The 17792-nt window shown below is 52.2% G+C and overlaps 1 protein-coding gene and 1 long non-coding RNA gene across 2 annotated transcripts in view; one reads left to right on the top strand and one right to left on the bottom strand.

Annotated features, from left to right (window-relative positions):
- Positions 1-17792, bottom strand: part of ADCY5 (adenylate cyclase 5) — a 147526-nt gene that overhangs the window by 114641 nt on the left and 15093 nt on the right. The window lies entirely within an intron of this gene.
- On the top strand, positions 9607-17264 carry LOC147577413 (uncharacterized). Its single transcript, XR_015240250.1, has 3 exons — positions 9607-9918; positions 11380-11464; positions 16506-17264. It is a non-coding gene; the product is annotated as an uncharacterized LOC147577413 (long non-coding RNA).

Raw genomic sequence — 17792 nt, 5'->3', positions numbered from 1 at the left:
CTGAAATCAGCAGAGAGCAAGTGGATGCTGGCTGACCCTCTCCCATTACTGTCCTAGCAGTCAGTCGTGCTTGGGGCCTGGCCTGGGCACTTGGGGCCGGGGGGGGGGGGGTGTCACATTCTGAGAGGCTGTGTCCTCAGAGTTCCCAGCCTGAGAGAGAAATCTCCAGAGACAACAGATGCTGACGCAACTCCGAGGGGACAGAGGACAAAGGCCTGAGCTTGGCCCAGGATCTCAGCTCCTGCCTGCTCTCCTTAGCCTGCCTCCCATCCTGGACTGAGACCCATCCTCTAGACATTCTCCAAGCCCTTGCTCCCACAGAGTACGAGCCCAGCACTACAAGCTCAGCCCAGGTCTTAAAAGTGAAGCAGGGCGGGGGTTTTAAATCTGCTCCTGAAGTCACCCTCTGGAGGCCAGGGCAGCCCGGGGACGCAGGCCTCCAGGCCTCCAGGCTCTGGCACACACACCTAAGAATGGTGTAACCTAATGGGGCAGCTGGGCTGACATGTCAATACAGGTGAGTGGGTCAATGCAGGGCTTTCTGCCTGTGTTGACTGCACAACAGAGTCCCAGGTGGACAGACTACAGCCTTTATCACCCTTCTCCAAACACAGTCCAGTTCCTGTCCCCACACCCTGTGGGCCCACTTACCAAACCCACCCAAAGAGAATGTCCCACCTTCTGGACCATGCCCTCCTCCTGCAGGCAGAGCTTCAGAACCCCAGGTCCCTGCCCCTGTGTCCAGGAGTTCAGGACATCTGCCTCACCCTCTAGAAGGTGCTAATAAGGCTCCCATTCCTACAAAATCTTCATTCACATAGGGGAGGACCAGAAGAGACAGAAGGAAAGAAGGAGGCTAGCCTTCAGGGAGACTTCTTGACCAAAAGGGGAATGTCATGGCAGGAGAGAAACATCTTCCATCATGGGCCTTACTGGGGCCCAGCCTGGGTGCCCTGTCTTAGTTCAGATTCCTGCCACCAGACTGCTCTTAGAGAAAGCATTCTCCCCACTAGGAAATAGGGGAGATGGGAGAGATAAGAACAGAGCGACAGAGGAAGAATCCAATAGGACTGTCCCCATGTGTCTCCCTCTAGCTCTGAGTAAATGTCAGATAATGCAACCACAACGTCCTCCAAAAGTCCAGGCACTCCTCAAACTGCGATTCCCAAAGGGGCCAGGCCTCATTCTTCGGGTGACACGTTAAGGGTATTAGGACAGCAATTCCAGTGCTGGTGGCGGAGAGTCTAAGAGAAGGTAAAAACAAAATCCCGAGAGGGATGTGCTTGAAGGTTGGTGGGCTCAGTGGGGAGGAATCTGGGCCCTTCTGTGGAATGGAGGACAGATTATCAGTTGGTTATCTGTTATGTGGAAGGCTCTGAAAACCACCTCCTCCACACCCCTCATTTCCTATTTCTGCTCTGTGGCTTTACCATAAGAAAACATCTGGAGAAGTAGCAACATCTGGACCCTTCCTCAGGCTAAAAACAAAACAAAACAAAACAAAACAAAACAAAACAAAACAAAACAAAACAAAAAGGGCAGTCCTGGTTATTGCTCGTTTGATGGGTGCCCTAAATAGCCCTGTCCATGAACATGCCTGTCACGATGGCCGGGGCCTTCTCTCACAGGGTTATAGACACCCAGCATGGCCCCACAGGGCAGGCCTCACAGCCCAGGCTTGGACTTTGCTTCCTGGCTAAATTGAGATTTGTAAGAAGTAACAGAGGCCCTGGAGACATTGCCAGCAGTAGAAGCAGTCACAGGCTACACAACACAGGCTCATCCAGGAGACGAAGAGCCTTTCTCTCCTGCTCTGTTTTCCCATTTTCATCTTGGAAATGCTGCTGGTTTGCAGGAGAGGAGCTACAGACCCTGCCAGGCTGTTTGCTTAAGTAGTGTTTTCTTAAGTAGCGACCTTTCTGAAGGTAAGCACTGAGTTTGCCTGAAACACGAAACACTTCCCCGAACCCTAATCTCAGGCAGGCAGGAGCACTTCCCGTCCCTGACGAGATCTCTGAGCTCTGAGCTCAGGCCCATGGGTGGGCTGGGGCCCAAGGAAGGATGTCCATTTCTGGGAGGCCTCTGATCTCAGCCTGAGGAGGGAGGGAGATATTCCCTCCCAGACAGAATTTCTGGAGTCGAACCATAGAAAAATGCACTTGGGGAGGGCCTCCCCTGAGAAACCTGAGGCCTGAAGTGGGTCCAGACCTGCAGCGTATCCACCACACCCCACCCACATCCTAAACCAGTGTGGCTTTCACCAGAGAGGACAAGTGATTACACAGCCTCCAGAGACTCGGGGCAGCAGGGCCACCGCAGGAAGCTGATCTGCCTGACCTTACTGTCAGTCTAACCCAAATCCCTCTGGCTGCAACTTGAGGCATTTCATGTTCTATCTTCAGAAAAGACAAAGAGAGGCAGTGGCTCACTTTCCCTTTGATTTGTTCAACAAGCATTTATTGAACCTGATGGCACTGAGTCCAAGACACAAAAGCCCCGGTGTCTGCCTTGAAGGAGTATACAGCAGCAAAGATTGAGGGGGACCAAGTACGGGGCAGGGTTGTGCCGTGGACAGAGCAATGCCTGAGAGTCACGTTCCAGTCTCACTGTGGACTGGGTGCCCCTGGGCAGGTCACTTCACCTCTGTGCACTTAGCCTCATTCTCAGAGCTAAGGGAGTGACCTCAAAGGTGCCTGCCAGCTCCAATTCAAATAAAATGAAACTCAGGGGGGAAAGGAGAGAGGGATTGAAAAGGTGGTCTAGGTAGTATGTTGTGAGCTAAAGGCATATAAACTACTGGGGGACAGGGGCACCTGGGCAGCTCAGTCAGTTAAACATCTGACTTCGGCTTAGGTCATGATCTCACAGTTTGTGAGTTCGAGCCCCGCATTGGTGCTTGCTGACAGCTCAGAGCCTGGAGCCTGTTTCGGATTGTGTCTCCCTCTCTCTCTGCTCCTCTCCTGCTCAGGCTCTGTCTCTCTCTCTCTCTCTCTCTCTCTCTCTCAAAAATAAATAAACATTAAAAAAAATTTAAACTACTGGGGGACCTACCTAGATGGGTGAGTGAAGAATGACTTTGTGGGGACACTGAATCTTCAAAGGCTTGTACCATATCTCATCTATCCCCAGCCCTCTCCACTCCGCACAGATCTCACCCACTAGCTGGTGCCTCACCCCAGCCCCACCTCCACACTTACTGTGCAACTGCGTAAAATCTTAACTTCTCTGAGCCTCATTTTTCTAATCTGTAAAATGAGGATGACAATAAATACATCATTGACACCCCAATGAAATAATATGGGAAATGCTCCTCAGAAACTGTACCAACAATGATTTGTTTTGTCAATGTTCCCTGTGTCCAGAAGTGATGCCAGGGGGACACGGGAGCTCCAAGTCAGAAGAGAGAAAAGGCAACATTTCTGAGTACCGGTTCTGAGCTAGGTGCTTGGCCTGACAACTCCTCTTTAAAGCCACCCTTCTGAGGACTTACAGATGAGGAAGCTGAGGTTCTGTGGAGCTAAGTGACCCTGCCTGCAGGCGCACAGGCAGTCAAGGCAGGAAGCAGGATTTGGGTGTAAGGCTGTCTAACTCCAAAGCTACTACTACATCAGCCTCTAGGACCCCCCAGAGAGAAGAGCCCAGAGGTGAGCCACAGCAGGGACTGAAGCCCCTTCTAGTGACCAGGGAGGAGACCCACGGGTTCTGCCACAGTCCCCACTGGCCCTGGGGTCTGACAGGAACTGTTTATTCTAGACTGATATTTTCTGTAAACATGGCTTAGTGTGCCAAGAGAGCGAGAAATTCATTTGTTAGAGAGGAATGAGACAGAATCATTACGCTTCCCGTGGCTCAGCTGGGGATGGGGAGACAGCGTGGAACCAGACTTGGACAGAGCCCGAGCCAGCCTCCCCACCACCACCCCCCCACCCGGCCCCACCCCAGCCGAGCACACCTCCATGCCAGATGCCAGTGCACCTGTAGTCTTGTGGTCATGGTCAGAGCACTTCTCATCAGAACCCTGGGGAGGTCTTCATGGTGCAAGATAAAATGACCCAGATTCTTTCCAAGCTGGGCCATTTGTCCTCCCGGGGGTGACAGCGGCCCCTGGGAGGACTAATGAGCCACTCTTCAGCGTCTGGGGGACCATTTAGAAAATGATTACTTTTCCTGCGACCAGGGAGAGGGGGCAGCATGTCCCACAGAGCCTTCATGGCTTTAGGGAGGAGCTCCAACCAGGGAGAATGCAGTTTAATTACAAAACCCAAGCCTCCGGGTATAACCTGGTGCACCTTCTTACTACACCGATCTTCTTTTTAAGCGCTCCTTTATTTTACCTTAACACCATACCCTTGGGAAGAAATCACAGTGAAGAAACAGCATCGAGGGCATTAGTGACTGACCCAGGAGGGCACAGAGGCAGAGGTCAAGTTCAGGTGCAGGTCTCTTCTTTTTTCCAAAATACATACTCAGTATATAGAAAGAAACTGACACGATGGCTGGAATTTGCTTTAATATAATTCAGCAAAGGCGGGGCGGGGGGAGGATAAATAAAATAAATGTGGTAAAAACCATGACAGTTGCTGCATAAATGATGGGTATGTATATGGGAGTTCACTATTCCCTCTACTTTGAAATGTTGCATATTAAAAAAATCTAAGACGAAGGACCCACCCAGGGGCAGGGAGGTATAATGCAGAAACTACATGAGGCGTGCAGGGAGGGTACCGGGAAAGGGAGACGGAGGGACAGGAGGAAAGAAGAGATGGTGCAGGAGGGGCTGGCAGGGATGACGACGTCCCACGGGGGGTGGCATTCTCCTCCAGGACCTGCTATCTTGATGGACAGGTCACCCCCACCCCAACAGCTCTCTTTCTGAGATTTCATTCCTCAGGACTCATTTCCAGACTCTTCCCTAGAAGGGGCTAATGGCATGAATCTCCTTTTCTGGAACTTTTATTTATTTTTAAAGTTTATTTATTTTGAGAGAGAGAGAGAGAGTGTGTGTGTGTGTGAGAGAGAGAGTGTGCACATGCACATGCCTGTTCCAGTGGGGAGGGGGAGGGAGAGAGGGAGAGAGAGAATCCCAAGCAGGCTCCGTGCTCAGCACGGATCCCAGCATGAGGCTCAGACTCAAAAACCTTGAGATCATGACCCAAGCTAAAGTCAAGAGTCGGACGCTCGACTGACTGAGCCACCCAGGTGCCCCTCTTTCTCTGGAACTTTCAGAACTAGAACATTTTGTCCAATTGAGTTGGGGAAGACACCACGCTGCCCCACAGAGGGACAGCCTCACAGACCTCCCAAAGGCCTTCCCTGGCCCTGACCTGACGGGAGAGGAAGAAGCTCTAAGGTACAAGGGACACTCGGACTCTGACCCTCATCTGAGGTAAATGATGGAATGTGACAATTTGCTCACAGAAATTTGTAGAGACTTCAAGATTTTGAGCAAATTTCCTGCAAGACAAGACTTTCACACCCACAGAGAGGGCACCCTGATACTGGGGAAGATACAAACCTACAGCTGTCATTCGCAAACCCTCTATGTTATGGACTGAACATATCCTCCAAAATTGCTGGGCTAAAGCCCTAACCCCAGTGTGACTATATGTGGAGATGGGATCTTGGGAGGTAAATGAGATTAAAGGAGGTCACAAAGCGGGGTGCCTGGGTGGCTCAGTCAGTTAAGCATCTGGCTCTTGATTTTGGCTCAGATCATGATCTCACGGTTCGTGGGACAGAGCCCTGCACTGGGCTTTGAGCTAACAGTGCAGAGCCTGCATGGGATTCTCTCTCTCAATCTCTCTCTCTCTCTCTGCCCCTCCCACTTGCGCACTCTCTCTCTCAAATAAATAAATAAATAAACATTAAAAAGTTAGAGGAGGTCATAGGGTGGGGCCCTCATCCAGTAAGGGCTGGTATTCTAAGTAGAGGAAGAGACACCAGAGTCTTCTCTCTCTCTCTCTCTCTCTCTCTCTCTCTCTCTCTCTCTCTCCCCCTCTCTCCCTCTCTCCCTTTCAAAAGCTCATGCGCAGAGAAAAGGCCATGTGAGAACCCAGCAAGAAGGCAGCCGTCTGCTAGCCAGGAAGGCAGTTCTCACCAGAAATTGCATCTGCTGGCACCTTGATCTTGGACTTCCAGCCGCTAGAACTGTGACAAAATAGATGTCTGTTGTTTAAACCACCAAGTCTGTGGTATTTTGTTATGGCAGCCCAAACTGACTAATCCTTCCCCTCAGAGAGAGGAGAGCCAAGAGTGCACTGCAGCTCTGTCTGACCCAGTAAGTAGACATGTCTGCCTCAAGCACCTCTGACTGCCTAGCATCCCCAAAGGTACAGGGTTCCTCCCCCTTCCCCACCCCACACATGCCTTGACCTCCTTGCAGGAGGCAAGAAAAGCGCACAGAGTTAGCGTGTCCAGGGAAGACAAGGAATCGTTACCAGTGAGAGGCCCCCACCCTCTCCTCCTCCGCCCCCTTCCTGGGCTCCTCAACAAGGCAGTGATGGAAACAATCTCCCCATGGCCAAAGCCGGTGAGCCCTCCTCTCCTCTCTCACAGGCCCTTGACAGCCAGCCCCCCAGAGAGGACACTTCCTTAAGCCCTCGCACCTGCCACTCCCCAACTGAATAAATATTTGCATGTGCTAGACACTGTACTTCTTTTTATTCAGGTGACAAATTTTTGTTAATGTCCACTTGGCTGAGTGGCAGGGATGGACATGTAGCTCCTGACTTTGAAGAGGCCGGAAACCCACACATAGGAAAGAGGACAGTATCTCCATTCAGAAGACAGGTATAAATCCCAATCCCTTAAGAAAGGGCTAAACCAGCCCTGACTAGCCCCGTGACTTTGGGTGGTCACCTCGCCTGCCTGGGCATCCATTCATGCCACTAAAAATAAGAATTGGATATGGCAGCTAACGTTCTTGCAACCTCTGACATTTCAGAAACCTACATAGTGAAGCACAGAAAACGATCTAAATGAAGTCTTGCCAGGTAAGACAGCTTGAGAGGCCAGAAATGTGCTGGATAAAGACCCAGAGTGGCTCTCCAGCACAGGAAGACCCTGGACCCAGCCATGGCTACCAACTCTTTTGTGGGCAAGGACACAGCCACTGAAGGAATCAGAGCAGGCTCATCTCCCTTGGGAGCCCTGGCCACCACACCCCTTGGCAGGTCTGAGCTACAAAGCACCCGGGGCCCCAGGAGCTGAGACCCACCCTGGTCGCTCATCCTGAGACGGCAAATGGCACATGTTCACCCAAGGATCCCACGTCACCACCATCCCAGGTTCCCCAGAGAGGGCTCTGCATCTCCCTAGCCCCATGATGATTCCTCTCATCACATCAGAGGCGCCAGTTCTGACCCCAAGCACACCGGCCCCTTCCCTCCACATGCCACAGGCCAGGGAGCCACAGCCCACCCACCTCCCTTTGAATGGCAGCACTATTCCTTTACCCTGGCTCATCTTCCATGCCTCCTCTTCCTCGCTTGCCAAATCTTCAATTGCCCAGAGAAATGTGTCTCCCTTCACCCTTTCTTCCCACTTCCACTGTGCTCCCCACTCGCCTCCCAGACCTGCTTCAGCCTCTTTCCAGAGCTACATTCTCCCCAAACCACAAACTCTCCCGTCCAACTCCCCTCTAAAGTACAGCCTGAACCATGCACTCTTGGCCTCAAAAGATCTCCTCTTACAGCGATATTACACAGACCTCCACCGCCAGCATCTGAGGCCGTAATGGGTTACATTTTCTGCCTTCTCTCCCACCTGCCCCAGGGAGAACTCTGCACTTGGATCACCAGGAAGACTCCGTGTGCCCAGACACACCCTGCACACTCCCGCTTCCAGGACTTTGCTTCTGCATTTCCCCCTGCAGCAATGTCGGGGCTCCAGAGCTGCCTTCATGAAGGCCCCATGGGCTCACCCCACCCTGACATCCCCAACTTTTCCTCCTCCCCAGGCCCTCTCCCCACTCCTGACTCTCAACCTGCACTTCTCCATGCTCCTTTATTTTATTCTCCTTAGATTTGTGTGCTTGCCTTAGACACTACCCACCCCTCCATCCTGCACAAATGACAAGCTCCCAGTGGTGAGGCCAGCACCTTCCTCATCGCTGGATCCCCACACCCTGCAGACAGAGGCACTTAAGACCTATCTGTTCCCTCAAGTGACACTGAACAACCCGTTCTCTGAAGGGAGAAGACAGGGGCGGGCTGCCAAGGTGGGCCGTGGAAGGCCTTGGCGCTGGCTGCTGCATCGGAAGCCGGCATCACCCACTCCGGGGACAGGTCTCCTCTGTCCAGTGCAGCTTGATTGTACGTTTATGAGTCATGGTCACGAGGCCCACAGCAGCTTAATGAGGGACATTCTTTATACACACACTCACACACATGCACAGACATACAGATACATCCCAGACAGGCAAGCCATTTCCCGCCTAGAGAACAGATTTAAGTCTCCAGGAGACAGGCGGGGAGAGGGGCAGAGATGTTCAGGCCCAAATCTTACCTTGGCTTGCCCTCTCTGGGGATTTATGACCTCCCTTCTCCATTTCCTCCTGCCTGGAGCAGGGGTGAGGTGGGGAGTGCTCTAAGAAGCAGAGGAGAGAGGCAGGAAGACAGGGTGGGAAGTGAGGGGTGGGCTATTTGTGTCTCAGGCCCTATAAATGTTTCCAACTCTGTTCACCTACAGGCCAAGAGCCTGGGCCATCTGATACAGATTCCAGGTACTAGAGGCCAGCCAAACCTGTCTTCTCAGTGCCAACCCCATTCTTCTCCCCTGAGGGTGGCAGGTAGCTCAGGGTGGCAGTGGGGGTCAATGGGCCATACCCTCCTCAGATCCTGCATTCGTTTCCTGGGGCTCTGCTCTAACAAAGCACCACAAACCGAGGGCTCAACAACAGAAATTACTGTCTCATAGTCCTGAGCCCAGAAGTCCAAAATCAAGGTGTCAGCCCAGGGTTCCTCTGCACTATGAGGGAGAATCTCTTCCAGGCCTCCCTCCTAGCTTCAGGAAACCGTGGGCATTCCTGGGCTTGTAGATGGCATTTTCTGTGTCTTCAGGCCATCTTCCTCCAATGAATGTCTATCTCTTGGTCCAAATTTCCCTTTTTTTTTATAAGGAAACCAGTCATATTGGGTTAGGGTCCTCCCTAATGGCTTCATCTAACTTGACCTTATTTTCAAATAAGGTCATTGGTACTGAGTTAGAACTTCAACATCTTTTTGGAAAATACAACTCAACATATAACAGAACCCATAGGTGGGAGCTATTGAAGGTATTTTATTGTCCCTACTAAAATAATAATAACTATAAAAGAACTGACCCTCATGGGCTTACCATGTACCACATACTATCATGAGCATGGATAACACCACTATGAAGTTACTTCTATTATTTCTACTTTCTGATGAGAAAGCTGAGGCTCTGAGAGGTTAAGGAACTTACCCAAGACCTTACAGCTGATGCATGACAAAGCCAGAATTACAACCTAGGCAGTCCTTAGCTACTGCACTACAATAATCATATCCTGTGATGTGAGCATGTCACTATGACACCGACTCCTAAATCCAGGGCCTGGGTGTGGTCCACACTGGCCATTGGCCTGAACTATGGAAAGAGTTCCCACTGGGCAACTGCCCCCTGCTCTCAGACTCAAACTGCCACCCAAGAGTGGGCACAAGTCTACAGTGGGCGATGTCTTGGTAGGGGGCGTTCTGAGTGGGCAAGTGGAGAGCAGCGGGCAGGGGGTGCACAGGACAGATGGAGCCTGCTGAGTCCCTTTGTAGGACCTCCTTACCTACTCTGGGATGAGCACAAGATCATACCACATCAAACCCAACTGCTATGCTATCGTGGAAGAGACTTATTGATTTGTCCAGAGGCTTTGTATTTAATGGGGGAAGACTGTGCGAGGGAGATGTGAGTATGAAAAACCTGAAAGCCGTTGCCTTCAAGCCCCATGGCCACCCCTCGTGCACTAACCACAGCTCTGGCCTGGAGCCAGGCCCTCAAATGTTGGCCTTCTCCATAATTATGTGTGCTTGTTGGTGTTGTTGCTGTTATTATTACTGTTGTAGTAATCATATTACTCGATGTTTCTTCCCTGGCCACTCCAGAGACAGCACAGACATTAGCTCATAATAATGCAGTCTTGCCTGGGAGGCAGAACTGTGTGCAGGCACGGGGACTGCCAGCTTCCTCCTGGGCAGAAAGGGGCCCTCAAAGGGTTCTGCTCAGCTCCTAATATGGCCACACTTTCTCCCCTTCTCTCAGCAAAGTGGCACCAAAGCTGAGACAAGATTTAGATGAGTAGCTAAAGCAGCCGGAAGTTAAAACACACAAGACCAGGAAAAAACATTTAATTGACTGAACTCCTCCTCTCGGCCTATCTGTGGCATTTCCATGACCAGTGGGGAAGGTCAGAGTGCTTTACACAGATTAGTGCACAAATCCTGAGCCATGGCTGTGGAGTAGATAGCAACAGCCCCATGTGATCAGATGCGGACCCTGAGGGTCAGGCATTGTGGTCACTCTTCCAAAGTAACTTGTATACAGGTAGGTGGCAGAGGTGGGTTTCAAATCCAGAGCTGCCTGTCTGTAAAGCCCAAGCACCTGCCATTAAGCCACACAGCAACAGAGTCATAACTACAGGTCAAGGGCAGTGAGCTCAGCTCATGATTGGGGGAGCTGCAAACCCCCCTCTCCTGTAGCCCCTACCAGGACGACCAGACCATATGACAATGGTTTCCCTGCCAGACCCTCTGGCAGCAAGCTTGAACCCCTTCTCAATGAGCGCCCCCTCATGCTACTGAGAGCCCTTAGAAGCCATCGTACTCCAGAAGACTCCAAGGGCTGTGGCCATTCCAGGAGAGAGACAAGCAAATAAATTAATGAGACAGTCCCTTCTCAAGTAGGGGAGAAAGATACAGACACACATAGATCACAGTATGACAGGAGCCTGGCATAATCTGGATGCACAGAGCAGAGAGGACCTCACAAATATCCCTCCCGGGGAGAAGCACCAGGGTTGAGTTCAAGGACACGGAGAGGACAGGACAGTTACCAGGGCTGCTCCAGCCTTGGGCTCAGGAGTAGATCATGTGAGGCAGCAGCTCAAGAGGGCACTTAGTCTTGCCCACCAGAGGCACCAGGCCAGTCCCCTCCCTGACTGCCCACCCATCCCACACCTGCACCCACCTCCCTCACTCACACCCTGAGCTTAGCACAAACACTTAGTGCTCAATTGCTATCATACTTGTGAAATCCTGGCCACCCCCTACCCTGCCTGTAAAACACATCCCTACCCCACCACCGAGGAGAAAGGAAAGCAGAGGGAAGCTTCTGTAAGGGGATGTAATTCTTGGCTCTGACTTCCTACAGAAAGGTGAGAAATTTCTCCTCGTCCAGCATCCCTGACTACAGCTGTGGAGCCTCCAGAATTCCATCCTCTTTCCAGATTTTCCAGGTACTAAGGACTGGGTACCTTTGTGTCCCACAACCAGAAACTGGGTCCTGAAGTGGGGAAGAAGAAGTCTGATTCCATCCTCAGGGAGCTCCCAGTCTGATGGGGATGCTAACATCTCCTGTCCTCAGGGAGTTCCCAATCTGGCGGGGACAGACTCAGCCCCTGACCTCAGGGAGCTTCTAGTCTGATAGGAGATGCATGGTCATTGTCCTCAGGAGCTCCTAGTCTTGATGGGGGAGATGCAGCCCGTGCCCTCAGCTCCCAGTCTGATGGAAGGCAAACCCCCTGCTCTTAGGGAGTTCCCTGATGCCATCCTGAGAAGGGCTGGCACTGGGTCCCAAGGCAGAAAAGCCCCCAGCTGGCAGTCCCTCTGCAGTAAGTATCCAGTCTGAGGAAGGCAGTGTCTTCTTGAGGCAGAGAAGGGCCCAGGGGAATGAGGAAATTAGATGCCACATGCCCTATGAAGGGAAGGGTGGGGCTGGCCAGCTGGGTGGGAGAAAACAGGGAGCTAGCCCAGGACTCGGGCCTGGTCACCATCACTTATGGGCCCTGATGTCCTCACTCCCTGCTGTGGCAGGAGCGTCATTCCCATTTCTCACAGGTGTAAGCCAAGGCCCAGGACAAGGCCCAGACAGACTCAGGCAGAAGGTCCCTGCTGTTCATTCTGTTCTCCCCCCGGCTCCCCCGGAGCCATGGAGGGAAACATGGCTGGGGCCCCAGGCTCAGAGCAGATAGGCTGGTCCCGAAACAAAGAGACTGGAAGCAAGGGTGGGGATTATTGCATGGTGCTCTAGGTGCCCTTGTACCACAGGCAGTGCCCTGCACCTAGGACAGGCTCACAGGTCTGTGTGGTTTGGGGCTCTGTTCTGCTGCTAGCAACCTGCTGTCAGAGGGATCAAATGGTAGACACCTATGTGCACACCGCCCGTCAATTCCAGCCTGTTCCTTCTGATGCACTTTGTTATCAGGAGGTGGGCCTGAGGACTGTTCATCTCACCAGCACAGCCCAGCATCGTCCCCACCAGGCCGCGAGCTCTCTGAAGGCAGGTGCCAAGTTTTCCTCCTCTGGAAGTTGGGGGCTTGGTGGAGCTGGACAGAGAAGTCCTAGCAAGGGGGCCTTTAGTCCTCCCAGGCCCCCTGCTTATCTCTCTGGAAAGATGGTTCAGGCAAGACCCACAATCTTCTCCCACATGAGCCCTTCCTAGGACTGAACACCCCCGAAGGCGAGAGAATAGGAACAGAGATGCTTTGGGGGGTGGAAGGCATTTCTGGGGAATGATGAGCTTAGGGAGGCCCCTGCCTCCCATCAGCCCTTCCTCTACCCCAACCCAGCGACCATCCTTTTGATCCTTTCCCCCTTCTGCACACCATGTTCCACCTGGTGGGTGCAGGTTAGCTTTTCCAGTGGGCTCTGGGTTGGAGGGCATGTGTACGTGCACGCACAGGCATGTCTGTGTGTGTGTGCCCATCTGTCCTGGGGAGCAATAATAGTTAATAAATAAGTGAATGGCAAAAATAGCCTCAAAGGAGCTGACAGGCAGAAGGCCAGAGCAGCCGGGCATGGGGCCAGCACCCTGAAATGCCAAATGTTAATTTAGCCAAAAAGAAAAAAGGTCCATTTCAAGACCGCCTCCATTAGCCAGGGTCAGGGTCTGTTGTGGTTTCTGGTGCTGGCACAGCCCCTCCCCAGGCATCCTGAGTGCAGCCCAGGCACAGGGGGCCCCTTGCACAGTGTTAGGGTAGCAGGACTGGAGGGAAGGGGCCCAGTCTGGGGCACACGAGTCTATGAACAGGCAGGAAGCCGGCAGGCCACTTCCCAGCAGTCCTCCAACAGTCCACCCAGCTGGCCAGCCCTGCGTCCCCCCCCCCGCCCCCCCTGCAAGGTCTAACCAGCTGGGGGAATGTTCTGGACTTCATCACCAATCTCTTGCCCAGGCATGGGCCCTACCCCACCTGGACACTCACTTAGGGGCAAGGGATGTGATTCAATGTCCTGGCTGTCACTCGCCCTCAGGCCAGATCCCTCGAGTGTCTCATTTGGCTTCTCTCAGGCCTTCTCCCCAACAGTCCTCACCAACCCAGAGCACTCTCCACGCTGAGGCCTCTGCTGGCCCGTGGGCGGTTTTGTTGTCCTTTGCTGCATGAGTACATGTCTTAATGAAGTTACAGAAAGAAGCACATCTGGGAGAAGCAGATGTGTGTCCCTCTCTTCCCCAGTGGCTTCTACTCTTTAAAAACCACTCTCAGTTTATTTACCGGCCTCTCTAGAACAGTCCTCAGAGGGATGCGAGTCACAGTCCTGACCTCCTTGCAGCCTCCCTCAGCTACAGTCACCTCTGAATTCAGGGGGACCTGGCTCAGCCCATGCCCCAGTTCACACTCACCCAGGAAGTCCTGTGCCAGCTCCCAGGCTGGTCCCAGTCAGTTCTGGAGGCTGCCTTGCTCCTAGTGGGTCTGCACTAGGCATTTGGTGGCCACCAGACAGAATAAGGATGGGGCAAGGGTGCGATAAAAACCAGGACCCAGGGCCTAGCCCTCCCTCCACTTAGCCTTCCTTTTGGAGGTAACGCAATTTTCTTCTACCCTGTTTACTACCATCCAAACACACAGGCATCTGGCAGAAACACTGGGCTCTCCTGTAATGTGTGGGAATTTACAAGTGCAAACGATACGCAGCCAGGACAGACCACAGATCATTCGTTCAGGGCATTTTCCTTGGCAGTCCCTGTGCAAAGTGTTTTGTATATATCATCACATACAGTGTTCAACACAACCCTCAGGGGTAACCATTCTTACTATATTCCATCTTCTGCAAAACAGGCTCAGAAAGAGCGAGAAACCTGCTAAGGAGACACAGCTGGGGCACGGCAGAGTTGGGATTTGAACAGTGGAGGCATAGGACACACAGTCGTGAGCATGACGAGGCCCCGCCTCGGGAAGTGGACACTCTCAGCGGGCGGGGGGAGGCAGGCAATGAACAAGGAGGTTCACTCTGCACTCTGTCAGGTGGCCTCTGAGAAAGAACAGTAGGTGGAAGGTGGCATATAGGGCCTGCGAAGCACCAGGAGCTCTGCTGGGGGTCAGGGTGGCCAGGATACCGGGCCCCAGAGAAGAGTAAAGTTCTCTGAGGCATGAGGTCTCTGGGCACCTGACAGGGCTGGCTGGGAGCTTACAGAGGGAGGAGAGGCTAGGAGGTTGAATGTTTGGGTACCTAACATCCGGATAAAGGCTGAGACCTGGGGATTTGTAGGGAAGAGACTGACATGGGATATTTAAAGCCCAAGAAAAGGTAAAGAGGAGGGCCCCTGGGACCCATCCCAGGTCTCCCCAGGAAGGAGATGATATCTCATTTCCCAGAGACTAGAGAACTGGTGTCCTGGGTAGAGAGCATGAGGGAACCAGTTTGGCACCACTGGTAACCAAGGCAAGAGGAAACTAATAGGTAAATGCCCAGATGCTCCCTGTGACCCTCCCCATCTTGTCTGAAGGCCCTGACCCTCAGCTACCCCCTGTCTTCAGTCTCATGGACAGGACAGGACAGCAGGGTCCCCACTCACCTCCCACTCGTCCTCTCCCTGGAGGCGCCTCCCTTCAGCTCCATACACCAACATTAACACCACCTTTCTTAACACACACAGGGCCACATCCACTTCCTCTCCTGCATGTGAACCTTCCAGGGATCCCCACTGCCTCAAGAAAAAAAAAAAAAAAACTTGGCCCAGAAGTCTATATTCTTCCCAACCTAGTCCCACCTAATAGCCAGCCTCCCCTCTGCTGCAAGCATTCCCCATTCCCACCAGGAAGAAGCTGGCATGCGCCGTCTCTGCTGCTAAAACTGCTGTCGCCCTACTGGGCCCTGGGGGTGTGAGTTCCTGACCGTCTGCCTGGACTTGACAAGTAAGAGCCCAGACTTGGGACCAGGTTGTCGTGTTCATCGGTTCAGCCTGGTCTAACCTATATCTCAATGTGCCCATCTGCAAAATGGGCGGAACAACATCAGTGCTTATGTCGTAGTGCTGCTGTGGAGATTGAGTGAGTTAACACAACTCAAGTGCTTAGAAAGAGCCTGGTGCTCAAGACACGCTATTTACAAGTCTCCTCTCAGAGGCAGGGTCTGCGGCTTTCTCATCCTGGTTCCCAGTGCCTAACACATGGGAGATACTTGCTGAACGGTCCCCCAAACATCTAACACCAGAACCCAGGCAAAGAGAGAGGTGACACTGACAAAAATAAAGCCAAGTTATGGATGATGATGAATTTTGGTTTAGGACATGCTGAGTTCAAGGAGGTGGAAGGAGACTGACCAGGAGGACTGGCAGACAGGGACCCGTGACAGAGGGTAAAGCAGGAAAGAAATGTCTGAGAACTGTACACTATTCGCTGAGTGACTTTTAGTCCCCCCACCCAGGGCTGTATCATTTCTTTGTCCCCAGAGTCACCAAATTACTTTAACAGCAGAGAGAACTACCTTCCTCCAAGACCACCCGAGGGATGGGGCTGGCTAAGGTGGGGGGAACAAGTGGGAGACGGCAGGGTGGCATGCTCTACCTGTGTGTGGCCAGCCTGGTAGCTTCTCAGCTCCTGGGAAACCCAAGGCTCCCAGCCTCTGCACTCTACCGGGAAGAGCATGACCCACCCCACCCCACCCCACAACCACACCAGCACCCAACTCCTATGGGTCCTCCCAAGCTCACATGCTCGCAGCCACTGTCCTGCTCCCTCCAGGCACAAGCTGTGCCTATTAGGCTAATGACAAGGGTGTGGGGGGTGGAGACCCAGTGGAAGTCTCAGAGTTGGCAGATCTCCATCGCCTGTGGTAAATGAGTAAGCGCCCCCCACCCCCATCATTCCAGGGCCAGCCTGGTGTGGGGAGGGGGCCGTCATAGCACAAGGGCCACATACTCTCTTCCTGTCCACAGTGGAACCTAAAGAGGACCTTAGGGGAAGTGGGGTGGCGCAGTCCATATCTTTTTGTTCCCTTAAGAGAAACCAGGTCTGTTCTTCAAATCTGGATTTAAGGTGATTTCCCTTTTACTTCCAGGAGAAGATACCAAGCAAAAGTAATGAAAGAAAAAAAAAAAAGACTGCAGGAGAATGCAGGCTGGAACCTGTCCTACAGAGGTAGACACAGCCTCACCTGGATGCCATTGCTTCTCCCAAGGAGAAGCCAAGAGCAGTCACCCCCATAAGCTGTCACCAGCCCCCTCCACCCCAGGATCAAAGCAGAGAATGACACCACTTCAGACCCAGCAGGAGTTCCCCATAGAGAACTGTTTGCCAGTGAAATCTCCCCAGAGGCCTCAGAGGGAGAGGGTTTAAACCCATCCTGCAGAAGGCAGGTGGGAAATAGGCAGGGGCAACAGCACCCCACATGGGGAAGATCTCATATGGTGACTAACTGGCTTTTCTAGGCCATTGTCACCAATGCCGGAGAAATATTCCACTTTAAAAATAAATGTAAAGCAAAATCCAAAATTAACTCTCCCCAGATAACCCCTTTCCAAAAAAGACCACATCGTAATCCACATGTGGCCATTCGCATACAGTTTAACCCAAGGACATCTCTCTGTCCTGGATTGGGATACTTCCCAGGCCTCCACCCCACACATCTGGCACTTTGCAATCTTCTCAGTCCTCCCATGGACCCCAATTTCATGTCTTTCTCTAGGTGCCCCCAGGGCACGAGGGCTGCCACAGAATCCTCGTGCTTCTCACCCCAATCTAAAGGTGCTCGAAAACAAGTAACTTCAAGGTGTCCTTGCCACACAGACTGATAACAATAAATGCATACAGGGAGTCACTAGCGATATCATTCCTTGCTTTTCACGAACTTAAGAGTCAAAGAAAAAGTAACAGTAGTTAACAGAGCTGGACTAACATTGCTATTTACCTGCTGTGTAACTTGGAGCAAATTCATTCATTCACCCACCTAACAATTATTTATTGAGCACCTACTACTGACACTGTTCTCATTTACATTCTAGTTGGAGGGACTCAAAAATGATAATAAACACTGCTGAGGATGTTAAGGCCGCATGTTGGCACAATTTCCACCCATTCAGAAGGGAATTACCAGGTACAAAGAGAGAAAAGAGTTAATACCCATCAAAAGGCACTTGTTTGTAGCAAGCAGGTCCACAGAATGTTGAGTGAGATTCACTGCCCTGCTAAGATGGCTCGGTCGAGCACATGGAGTAGTAATCATCATCTAAAATATTCTTGCAGTTATTCTAGCACTGTGCTAAGCCATTTATCGAGCCGTGTTTGGGGCTAATTGCTGGTGATAAGAGCAACATAAATATACCGAGCCACAGCCTTGCCTGACAAG

Source organism: Puma concolor, chromosome C2 (assembly GCF_028749965.1).
Source record: "Puma concolor isolate L17-30 chromosome C2, mPumCon1.1.hap2, whole genome shotgun sequence".
Taxonomy (NCBI): Eukaryota; Metazoa; Chordata; class Mammalia; order Carnivora; family Felidae; genus Puma; species Puma concolor.
This window is presented reverse-complemented; position numbering and strand designations above follow the sequence as displayed.